The sequence below is a fragment of the Monodelphis domestica genome, chromosome 6 (assembly GCF_027887165.1).
Source record: "Monodelphis domestica isolate mMonDom1 chromosome 6, mMonDom1.pri, whole genome shotgun sequence".
Classification (NCBI taxonomy): Eukaryota; Metazoa; Chordata; class Mammalia; order Didelphimorphia; family Didelphidae; genus Monodelphis; species Monodelphis domestica.
Genome location: NC_077232.1, coordinates 51,439,996 through 51,453,705, shown reverse-complemented (window position 1 = coordinate 51,453,705; position 13,710 = coordinate 51,439,996).

Below are 13,710 nucleotides of genomic sequence, written 5' to 3'. Positions count from 1 at the left end.
CTCTTTCCTCACATCATCTCCATTTTTAAGAATCTTTGAAAATTCCTTCCAAGCACAGTTCAAGCATTGTCTTCTAGGTAGGCTTATCCTAATGCCCTGTAATTTCTAATGATTTATTGTCCAAATTTCCTACATGCACACACACACATGTGCCCATCCCCACACACAAAATGTCCCTTGGCTGGACTGCTTTTGTTTTTTTTTTCCCCTGTATTTATAATGAGTGATTAGAACAGTGTCTAACTCATATGAGTTGCTTAATAATTCCTTTTTGATTAATTATCAGCCCCATTTTAGAGTTAAATGAATGTATTTTGAGACACTAAGTTCTTTACTCGTAATATAGCAAATAATTTTTGGAGATGAGATTCAAACTCAGTCAATCGTCTCTGTTCACTATTTAGTACGGTTGATTTCAAAAATCAGTAATTTCTAGTGTATCAATATGCCTTCACTCTGCATCATCCTATGCAAGTCTCCTTATGATTGCCTCAGTGTCACATTCACTATTTATTATGGAATAACAATATTCTAACACATTCATGTAGCATCCTCTAATAAATGATCAACCATTTTATTTTCAATTCTTTACTAACACAAAAAGAAATAATTTCTTCATGTTCCTTACACTAATAAAATCAAAAGTCCAATTCTATCCATTTATGAATAATGAATAAAGGTACATACCTTCAAAAGCATTATAGCATTATTCTAGGAAAATCATAGTTATAGATACCCCACAAGGGTAATGGAAAGATACATTGGCATAGGACTATGGTATGAAATATCACCAAGGACATGTATGAAAAAAAAAAGAAATATGGCCAGCCATTCTGTGAGAATGATAGATAATAGATAAATGGGCCAAGAAGTAAAGACTGAAGTTGAGTTTCTAAATTCTGAGGTTCAGTTTTGTGGAAGCTGGGATGATTTCCAGAATCCAGGTTCTCTTCTCCATTTTGTTTTAGAAGTAATGTTGAACCCCACTGGTTTATCCCTGAACCCAGCTAGTTATTCACCACCACTACTGCCATCACCATCATTATCACTCTAGCCCACAATCATAGAAAAAGAGGAAAAATAAATCAAACATTCATGAATTTCTGTGCATCAGTAGGTTGGGTAGTATTATTAGCATACATACCATCAAGGGAAACCAAGCTCAGCATGACTCATCACTGGCCTTTAGAGTTTCTCAATTTAAAACCTTATTACAGTTGGGCAGAGAAGGTCAAGAAATTCAATTTCTCTAGGGGTTGTTATGCAAAGTAATAGAATTTGTGTAAACACAGGCAGATTTAATTTCATCCTGTTATTGCTCCTAATATCTGCTCGCATTTGCTAAATTTTGAGTAGACTACAGGAGGCTTAAACAATTTGAGGAAGCTGTCTACATTTTGTCATGTCCCTAGTTACACAAGAAATGAATTTTCAAAGCTTACCTGATTTCTTGAAGCCACAGAGGAGTTCAAGATGTCAAACTACCACTTTCCAATGAAAACTGAAAGCATGAAAATGATCCTACAATGATTTTAACATAACAATGATTGTACTTTGTCCATTATTGCATAATATGCAATACAGATTTATTATGTGGTATATAACAGCAATTTTTATTTATTAGTAAATATTTAATTAATGCTCTTTGATTTAATGTAGTATTTATTCCTGTTATACAGATAAGAAAACTGAGGTTCAATGCTGTCTGCCCAAGAATTCCCTTAACTAGCACATACTGATAACAGCTAACTATGGTATTGTTCTGAACCCTTTCAAAGGATTATAAACCTTGAATGGGTGTTGGGATAGGGGAATGAAACAGAATAAGAATCATCTAATTTATTTCCTTGCTCATTTTACAGATGAAGATCACAGAATTTAGATGAATTGTTGAAGGTGGTTCTTGCACCTAAATAGTCTGGTTTCAAACTCATTCTTTTTACTCATATTGACAATAAATTTGAGCTAACTTTTCTTTATGCTCCTGCTTCCTCACCCTAATTCACATTCTGATCACCTCTTACCTGGGCTATTATAATAACTTCTTAAATGGTCTCACTATGTCTCCTTTTAACTTTTATCCTCAGTAATCACACCTAAGCTGCCCCAAAATAAATTTCCCACACAGGCATCTGACATGAACTTCAGTCCCATAGTTACAACTGACTTTTAGACTTTTCCCCATGAATATTCTGACAGCAAATAAAATCTAACATAATCAAAATCAGGTTCTGCACCCTTCCTCAGCAGTAAGCACATCCTCTTAATTCTTCTGTTTCTATTGATTTTCCTGTTGGCTTTTTTGTCTTTGGATTCCATTAGGTCAAAAGATGAGTTATCCTTATTTCTCCCACAACCTCTATATCCAATTTCCTTAAAATTTTGTTTATTGTGCCTCTACTATATTTCTCATATTCATCACTCAGGCTTTTGATCTGTGAAGTTAGATCTAGGCTTTTTGGCATTCAAAGCTCCCATCTAATCTGACCTGAGTCTGACTTTCTAAATTTCTTATCCTAATGTCCTTTACATTTTCTATGCATTCACCGTACTCTTCATTTCCCAAGTTGTCCTCCAACCCTCATGGTTTTCTTGCCTATTCTTATATCTTTTCTTTCATCTTGAATACTCTACTCCCCTCCAACTATTAATTTTTTAATTTATAAATTTTAAAGTATTTTTATTTAATTTATTTAAATTTAATAATTTAATAATTATATAATAATTATATAAAAATAATAATAATAAAATAAATTTTAAAAATTGAGTCTTTAAAAGACTCCAACTGAAGTATTTCCTTCATCATGAAGCCTTTTATGATGGTTTCATCCAAGAGTAATATTATTCCTATGGCCATATCATAATACTCTATAACTCTTATGTGTTTTTATTATATTATTTTGCATTTTAACTATTTGTATTGATATATCCACCCAATAGAATGTAAACTCTGTTAGAGGAGAAACTATAGTTTGTTTCATTTCTGTGTCTCATTAGCCATTACAGGCTTTCATGTAGTTAGCATTTCAAAAATTTTAAACCAATTTGAATTTTCTTGGCATGATGAGTTCCAACTTTGTTTCATAGATGAGTCATATATTGAAAATAAGGTTAACAAATGGATGATGCAGGTGATAGACACTGATAGTCAAATAGTGTTTACAAATGGGCATATTTGGTGGCTCCACTATGGAAGATTTGTAGGAGGACAACCACAACAATTCTACAGAATGAGAAGGCAAAGATGGCTTGTGATTTATACCCTTGTTGAGCCTTCTCCCATTTGAGGAGATAATTGTTCCCTTTCTTCAAATATTAGATATCACTTCCAAATTGCTAGATACAAATTTGCCTATCTGTAATGGCATGCTTGAATTATTATATGAGTCAACTTTTTCTATATTCAGAGATATGTCCTAGGATCACTGTGGCACTTTTTCAGTCAGCCCACATATCACAAGCTGAACTTAGAATGATAGAGTGAAGCTATGATAAAAAATTTAGAACTGGAAGGTACTTCCAATTCCACCTAGTAGAAGCCAATACTAATATAACATAAGACAAGAAAACAGCACATAAAAAGCCACGTAACTCACATGTGTAGCTCATGGTAGAACTCAGATGTCTTGAATCTAAGCCATATATGCTTTTCACTGAACCAGCCACTCCTAGGCTTATGTTTAATCTTAATCTTAAAAATTATAACCTTTCCAGGTCAAAATTCATCCATGTCACTACAGCCAAAATGGCTAAGGTAACTACCAACAACTCTGTATATGTACAATACAGTTCTACTAAGCTTTATCCTACTTGCATAGGGTAAATTAGAATTTGAAAGGAATCATAGGCAGGGTCCTGTGGGCTAAAAATCTTTAGGGGAAAACAGCCAGAGAGAAAAGGGAAATTCCTGAGAATAAAATTCTGAATATATACAGGTGAACAGTTCCAATAAGGAAGAAAAATTGAAGGTATTTGAAAAGTCTAATAGATATGCACTGAGAATTCATCAAACAACTTAAAATTTCTTTAAAAAAGATATGTATAGAAGATAGAAGACAGAAAAGTTATCAGAGGATAGATATCAAAAAGTATGAAGCCTTTCTCAAAGACACTTGCTTTAAAGATTTTTTTACCCAGTTTGCTGTTTACCTTTTAATCTTGGTAATTAATTTTTTGTACATAAGCTTTTAAAAATTTAATGTAGTTAAAGATATCTATTTTGTATCTCATAATGTGCACTATGTCTTGTTTTGACTTAAATTCTTCCCTTATCCATAGATGTAACAGGTAAAATATTTTGTGCTCCCTTAATGTATTTGTGATACCACTTTTCTATGGTCATACACTATTTTAAAAGAAGACAGAGGTCCCCGTTTTATATATATATATATGATAAAATTAAGACAGCTTTCATGAAAACAAACACCAGACATGAAGTTTGGAGGCACATAGATTTGAACCCCACCATCTTTCTGTCCTCTAAAACCTCTTTCATTGTTCAATAATTTTTTCAATTGTGCCCAATTACTTTTGAATCTGGTTGGCATTTTCCTTTTTTTAATTGAAAAACTCAATTTAATTAATTAATAAAGAATATTTTTCCATGGTCACATGATTCATATTCTTTCCCTCCCTTCCTCTGTCCCCTACCCCCATAACCAACATGCAATTCCACTGGATTTTACATGTGTCATTGAACAAGACCTATATCCATATTATTAATAATTACATTAGAATAATTGCTTAAAGTCTACATCCCCAATCATATCCCCATAAACCCATATGCTCAAGCAATTGTTTTTCTTCTGTGTTTCTACTCCCACAGTTCTTTCTCTGGATGCGGATAGTGTTCTTTCTCATAAGTCCCTCAGAATTGTCCTGGATCATTGCATTGATGCTAGTAGAGAAGTCTATTACATTCAATTGTGCCACAGTGTATCAGGCTCTGTGTACAATGTTCTCCCAGTTCTGCTCCTCTCACTCTGCATATTCCTGGAGGTCATTCCAGTTTACATGGAATTCCTCCACTTTATTATTCCTTTGAGCACAAGAGTATTCCATCACCAACATATACCACAATTATTCAGCCATTCCCCAATCGAAGGGCATCCTCATTTTCCAATTTTTTTTGCCACCACAAGGAGTGCGGTTATAAATATTTTTGTGCCAGTCTTTTTTCCTTATGATCTCTTTGGGGTACAAATCCAGCAGTGGTATGGCTGGATCAAAGAGCAGACAGTCTTTTAATGCCCTTTGGGCATTAACGCCCATTGGCATTTTCTTGAGGATGCTGGAGTAGTTTGCCATTTACTCCTCTATCTTATTGTACTGATGAGGAGACAAAGCCAAGCAGGGATAAGTGACTTATCTAGGTTCACATGGGCTAGTTAGTATCTGAGGCCATATTTGAACTCAGAAAGTTAAATATTTCTAATTTCATGTTTGGTACTCTATCCATTACATCACCTAGTTTCCTAAAATCTTCATCTGCCATACTGTCAACTAAGTGAAACCTTTTTTGAAGCCTTAGTCCCCTCCTGAAATTACTCTGTAAGTATTTTACCAGTGGACCTGATAAGAATATAATATTTTATAGGGAAGGGATTGTTTTGATTTTTATCTTGTGTTTTTCCAACACTAAAGACAGCATGTTTCACATTCACTTCAAATCTTTGATGAATTGAATTATATACATGTGAGTGATTATTCTTATAAACATGGGCCAAATTAATCATGGCAGAGAATAAAAATGAAAATTACCTCCTTTCTCTTGTCCCATATGTTTGAAGTGTGAATATCTGGCTCCTATAAATATATTTAATCATCAGAATGTATGTGCAAACATTTCTCTAATTGAAGGTATGTTTAGTCATTTTAATTTGCAACTGTTTACTCATGCAAGTAATTATAGGGGCAAAGATTTTAATTAAGAGAGAAGGAAACAAGAGGAGGGGCAAGGAAGGAGGGGTAGAAGGAGAAAAGAAGATGGGTGGAAGAAATAGAGGAAAAGAAATCTTGGCTTAAGAGGCTTTGAGAAATATAATTGAAGACCTCTGAGACTGATTAAAATTAAACATGAGAATAAAACCTCTTGAGGTTCGGGGTCATGTGAAATGTCATTGAAAGAAGACACTACTTTTCTCTGGCTTAGAGTACATTTCACTGTTTCCAAAGATCCTTTTTATTTAAAAAAAAAAAAGTTAGAGGTTGGGGAAGTAAGCTCTTTATTCTCTTTGGTACCACATTGAGAACTTAAAAATAATTTGTCATTCCCATTAGGGAAGTCTGGTACGAAAATGTCTGCTTTCCAAGCAGTTCCTGCCATGTATAAATAGTGAATTATTCTCACTGGGCTTGGATGGCAAGCTGCTGCGGCATATCCTGGACATGATAAATTATAGTACTAATGAGCCTGTGAATAGTTGATTTGGCTCATTGTGGGAAATGATTTCCTATCCTATGCCCCCAATCCTGAAATTTTTCTTTGCTAGCTTTGGAATTAGAACCTGATGTTATTTTTGTGTGATTACCTGGTCCTGACAAAAAACAGTGGGAACAGAATTGAGCTCTGTTAATAGATGTAGAGTGTCCAGTCCACAAGATGGAATTGCGCCATTTTTCTCTGCCCTAGATAGACAACATCTGGAGCCCTGAGTTCTGTTTTTAGGACCATGTTTAAGGGAGCCCACTAACACGGTAATCTAGTGTATTTGGAAAAGTCAGTCAATAAGCATTTATTAAGTACCTACTGTATGTCAGGTAGTATGCCAAGTGCTAGTGATACAAGAAGTGATAAAAGGTAGTCTGTACCCAAAAGTTTATTATCTAATGGGGAGACAACAAGCAATATATATAATTGAATATATATTCAATTATATATAATTGTATATATATAATAGATATGTTTTATATATAATTGTATATAGAGTATGCATACATAATTATATATATAAATTATATATATATTGTGTTTATATAATATATATATACACACATGTATATGTTTTTATACCTATGTACAAATAATTTTGTCACAGGATAAACAGGAAATAATTAAAAGATGGAAAATGCTAGAATTAAGATTTGGGAAAGACTTCTTTTAAGAGATTGGATTCTGTTTGGGTCTTAAAGGAAGCCAGAGAACCTCGGCTATAATGTATGAATGGGTTAGAAATTATGCCATAGGTGGAACAGCACTGGAATGCTTAGTTTAGAGAAGGAAAAAATAGTGGACATATGACAAATATCTTCAGTCTTTTGGAGAGTGATCAGTGTAAATAGAATTAGAGAACTATAAAGCACAGTCAAGTATAAAATAGTGGACTTTGAGAAAGAAGGCACTGGTTTTAAATCTTGCCTTAGATGTTATATAACTATATGAACCTGAACAAATCCCTTAGCTCCTCTATAACTCAATTTCCTAATATATAATAATATATTAACTATCACTAAGTGTTGTTGGGAGGATCAAATAAAAGAAGTTTTGAAAAAGTGATACACAAACCTGAAAACTATAATATGAGCTACTATTATTATAATCACAAAGAGTAGAACTATCATCGGTGAGTGCCATACCAGAAAGAAAGTTAAGAATTTTCAATTTTCCTATGAAGTTTCCAAGTTAGAATATTTCCTAATAATTATAAACTGTCTTAAAGTAGAATGGGCAGCCTCATATGATAGCTAATTTCCCATCATTTGAGCTAGTTAAATAAGGGCTAGATAATTATTCATCAGGCATACTGTAGAGAAAAGTATGTGTTAGGCAGGAAGATAGACTAACTTCCCTCTGTGGCCACTTCCTACTCTAAGAATCTATAATATGATGATTGTGTGATTTTTTGAACAAAGCTATTCTCTATTGGTATATTCTCCTTTCTACAGTGTACTTCTCTGTGCCTTAATTTTTAAGTCTTTCCAGAAATTTCGATTTATTTTGCCAACCTATTCCTTCATCGAAACTCTAAGCCCCCACCTCAGGCTTGAAATCACACACTAAAATTCTATAAATTATAGATTTCTTTGTATAAACATCCTAACAAAGCTATCCAAAAAGTAAAATTGACTGTCTAGGAAGCAATGATTTCCTCCCCCTCACAGGATTTCAGTAAAGGTTGAATGGCCATGTCGCTGGGATATTATAGAAGGAATTCTCATTCAGAAACAAATCAGACACGATGATGACCTCATTTCCAATTCGAAGATTCTCTCTCTCTTTTTTTTTTTTTTTGGCTCATAAGTTTGCTACTAACTACTGTAGAAAAAAAGAAGGAAATCTATGCAAACTCTGGGAATTGAAGTCTTCAATTTCAGAGATCTGCCGAAAATTCTAAAGCTGGTCTAAGCCAGGCTTCAATTACTTTCCTCCTAACTTCTGAGCCTGACAAAGCACTAATTTGGAACTCAGGGTGATTGATGAGTCGCCTTCTGCACAATATTTCACTGATCTTCTAGCACATTGGTTGTGATGAGCAAAAAGTGGAAGCCCTGTTATGTGCATGTCAACATAAATGTCTGATGGAGCCATTTGATAGAAGTGGAGAATTGTAGAGACATGCCAGAAGTAATAGAAAGTGAAGGGAATGATCATGTCATTTCAAGAAAGGAAACATGAATTAGATAACCTTTCAACAAAAACCTGTTTAACTGAGAGAAGAGTTACTGAGTTTAAAAGAATATATATATTTTTTTTTCAATTAAGCCAGTGTTCTTCTGCTGATCACTATAGTTTGAGAAATATTCATATGCACACACTAAAACATACACATGCATGCATGCATATATTACTCCTATTACCCAAATCGAAAAATTTCAGCCATCTTTAATTCTATGCAAGTGTCTGGCAAGATAGAACATTAGACTAGGAGTCAGCAAGCACTGAATTTGACTCCAACCCCAGTCACTTGTTAACCGTGTGACCCTGGCAAGCCAATTAACTTCTCATTCTCAGTTTCCTCATCTGTAATAAGGGAAAAATTTTGTATAACCTACAAGATTATGGTAAAGTACTATATATGTACTAGGTAGCCAATTATGATCATGACCATGATCGTGTTACATCCTTTCTAGGCAATCATTTCCCAAGTCATTAACATTCTACCTCTTTGACATTCCTTCTATCTATCACCTTCTCCTCACTCACAGGCTCAGTGCCCTTCCTCTTATTATTCTCTTATCTTCCCTCTTGCTAACAGTTCTCCAGTGTCTCCATTCATTTGCGAAAATAGACATCTTAAAGCCTCAACCTTATCCTTTAATTTGTTTGCTCTAAGACCTGCAACAAGGTCCTAGCTAGATGTTTCTAGCTAATATCCTCTATTTGAGTTTCAAAACTCTTCCTAATTAGCTCCAACATACCTGCACAGGCATTTCATCTAACCCTAATTCCCAAAACTTTGGCATTTCATGTCAGCTTCCCATGGTTTCCTTTCTTTTTTGGGGTCCGATAAGGACTGTTTATCATTGAATGACTAAACTGATGATCCACTCCCTCTATGCACAGAAAAGATAGTCCACTTATCTGATTGTGAATTCAAATAATATAAAGTTTATTAACCAGTTGGGATTGGAGTTTTCCTCAACTTCAGAGCTGAGGCCAGGTCCCAGAGGCTGGCAGAGGGTTTCTCCCATTCCCGTCTACTCTATATCAGTCCTTGCTTTGTCTAATTCAGAATCTTAGCTATAGACAGAAAGCAAGCAAGAACAGGTCTGACCTTCAGAAGTGATTGGGCCTGAATCTTCGGGCTGAACCAAGAAGAGGCATACCACATCAGACTGGGCAGAACAAGACCCTCCCTCCTCCACTACCAGGAAAGAAGTCAAACCCGGCAGGAAGGAAGTGCTAGTTACAAGACCCAAATGCCACTCCCAGTTGCCCCTTCCTCCACCAACTGTCAGTCTTGTTTCCTTTCCACAATAGGAAATCTTGCTCTGTTCCTCTGATGGACAGAATTCTCTTCTTCCTCCAAGTATTCATCTTACTTCTCACTTGAGGTTAAACCTGCTCAACTCTGGCATAACATGAGTTAGGGTCTCAGTTTTCAATCTTTATGAAGCAAGTATTTTTGAAAGATAAAGGTAGTGAACCAAAACCTTCATGCCTATGGACTTACCCAAAGCCTGGTAAGGAGCATGGCTAAAGCCATCTTGAATGAAATTAGTATAAACACCAGCCTCCTTAATGATTCTTTATTTCTGGTGGAATTCCCTTAAGTGTTTGAATGAGGTCACACCTTCTGAACAACTGACATAAGACTCTCATTACTTCCTTTTTATGAGCACCATTAGATTAAAATAATAGGTCTTTCTTTGTAGGGAAAGATTTTGTCCTTTTAATGGCCTGCTTTTGTGCTCTGTGATATTTTTCTGACTTTTACATTATCTATTTGAAAGTATGGAAAACAATATATATATATAAGCATAATTTTTGGGGGGTTGGTAGAATGAAGACTTAACCTTACTTAAGAAGTCTACTTAAAAAAAACAGTGGATAAACAACAACTGAATTAGATTTCAGATGTATTTTAAATTTTTATTTACCTTGGGTTTTTATATCATTTATATTTTGTATTATGATTGTCATTGTTTATTAATATCTAGTCCATTCATCATCATTTTTATTCTCCCCCTGTGGAAGAAAACAGAAGTAGGAGTACTTCAGAAAAACTAACCAACTCATCAGTCAATCTTGTCCTACACATAAACAGCAACACTGCCCTCACCTCAGTAAAGAAAGGAGGGAGGTACATTTTTATATGCTGTCTTTGTGAAAAATATTCCTCAACTCAATTATATATGATAATATGATATATAACATCACATAACCTAATATAAACATATGTAAACATAACATTCAGGTCTGAGGGTATTTTTTTTTAATTTTCATTTCTTTATTGTAGTCATTTTATGTATTGTTTTTATAGTTCTATTTAATTGACTCTGTATCAGTTCATATATTTCTTAGGTTTCTTTGAATTCTTCATTCTCATTGTTTCTTATCCTAGAGCAGTGTTGGCAAAGTATTGGCACACATGCTAACCTAGCGGCAATGAGGGGAAAAGGGGAGCTTTTCTCTCCCCCTCTTCCCAGCACCTGACAACTGTTTTTTTGCATGCTCCACTCCTGTGTCCAGCTACTCAAAGCAAGCACTTCCTTCCTCCACTCTCTGGGGTAATGTGGGGAACTCATAGGCAGCTAGAAGTTACAGTTTGGGCACACATATTAAAAAACTTTCACCAATGCTGTCCTATATCAATATAATTATACATATCTTCCCTTTAACAATTCTTTTGGCTTAATTTCCCCTATGAAAAATGCAGTTTGTTTCAGTTCTTTTCCTTCAAAATGTGTGCATTTATGTGTGTGTGTATGTGTGTGTGTATATGTGTGTGTGTAAAGTTTCATTTCATCATTTTTTTCTCTTGATCCAATATACCACCCTATGACTAGGACAGGAGGACAGTTTCTGAGGTCTAAGGTTCCCCAAGTGAAGGACCCTCAGTTGGAGAGATCATCCATGTTCAGAAGACTGATTTTTTAAGCCCTTCACCCTCCCTAGGGAAGCTTTTTCCTCTCATTTTCAAAGCCCACTTCAGGGTTCAGAACAGCTTTGACATTTTGAGGGCTCTGTGTCACCTCTTCTCTATCAGATCTTTGAGGCACCAAGAATGTGTCTTGGACTCCCTGGGAGCTATCATTTCATCTGCTTATTCTGAAGGGCAGATGAAAGCAGGACTCTGAATTCTTCTGTTAAATGAAAGTAAGAGTATGTTCACCTCTGGTTAGAAAGTGACTTCCCAGAGTGCCTGGGTCATGCTTGCGTTTATTCAGTATACCTTGTGATGGGGAAAAAATGCATAAACAATGAACAAAAACACAATATCCAGTTTCATTGATTCAGTTTCTCCCATTCCTTGATGCTTTGTTTTTGGATGCACAAACTCTAACCTCTTCAGACTAGAGTTTCCCATTACCTTACCAATTATCTGTGATAGTATTACCTCCATTGATCCTCTGCCTGTGATTTCAAAGATGGGTGCACATGCTTTTTGTTATGGCCATATCAATCCTCCTACTTAACTCTGACTGGAATGGCTTTATCTCATTTTTTAAAACTTTTACCTTCCATCTTGGAGTCAATACACTGTATTGACTCCAAGGCAGAAGAGCGGAAATGGCTAGGCAATGGGGGTTAAATGACTTGCCCAGGGTCACACAGCTGGGAAGTATCTGAGGCTAGATTTTATCTCATTTTTTTAGCATCACAAATTCTGCCCAGCTCATCTCAGCTTCTTTGACTACTTTCTCCCTTCCTAGATTTGTTTCGGTTCCTTTTTTGCCTTCTATACTACTAAACATTGCTGGGCATTCACTGTATAAAACTTAAACAAAATCCAATCTGAGAAGAGACAGACAATATAGCAAAACTTACTTTGTATGTATTTTGTGTTCATTTTTACACATAATATGAAAATAAAATCACATTCTAGGATTTGGATATGAATCGAAATCCTTGGAATATGATTGTGAGAATGTTCAGGGCACATGTGGGTATGGGAAATTCTTGAAACAGGTGTCTCTGGGATTTGGGAAGATAGAGCAACCATTCAGAGAGCAGCGCAGTGGTAGGTGGAAAGAAACACAGGAGTAGAGGAAAGCAGAAAAAAAGAGAAACGGAGGAACTCGAGGAGTTGTTTTAATGATGCCTGTTTAGAGCCTTGAGAATGGACATTGCAGGCAGCTGACCCAATATTGATTTGTGTCCCTGCTTATTCAAATCCCTAAGAGATAGTGTGGCTAGAACACAAGAAGGTTAATGATTGTCTGTTAATTTGTATTGAATTGATACATACTAAATTTAGAGTGATATCTGGTCTTTATATAGCACCTTAAGGTTTGTGAAGAATTTTATATACATGTATCTTTTATATATTATTTAATATATTTAATATAATTTTATTTTTATATAATTTCATATAACTTATATAATATAAACACATTATTAAATATTACAAATATAATATGTAATAAACATACTATATATTATTTAATGTATCATATCATTTAATTATATATAATATGCAATATAATTATATATTTTATTTATTATATTATTAAATAAATACAATTATACATTATATTATTATATATTATATTATACATGTTAAATTATATATTATTTTATACCTTATATATTTATATATTATCAATTATATGTTGACTTTGAAAAAATAGACTTATCTCCATCTTACAAAAAGGACAACTAAGATTAAATGAGTGCTAGGTTTGGAATTGAACCCATCAGGCTCTTAATACTAAATCTATTGCTTTTTCCACTAAATAACTCTATGTGTCATCAAAACTGTTAACTTGAATCAAATTCGATGAAAATGCTGTAGCAATAATAACCAGGTTTGCAACATTTTCCTGCATTTCAAGGAAATAATTGCCCCCAAGATGGGAATCAGAGAATAACAACAGGTACATAGATTGAGAACTGGGAAGGTTTTTATAGGTCATCTTGTTCAACCCCCTTGTTTTATGGATGAGAAATCGGAAACCTATAGAGTTCAAGTGACTCTCCCAAGGCCAAAAAGGTAGTCAGTTGTAAAAAATAGACTCGAATACAGGGCTACAATCCCCACAATTCCTTGCTCCACTTCCCCAGAATGCTTTGTAATCTCACCTGGGCTGAGATCAAGAAGGTATTTA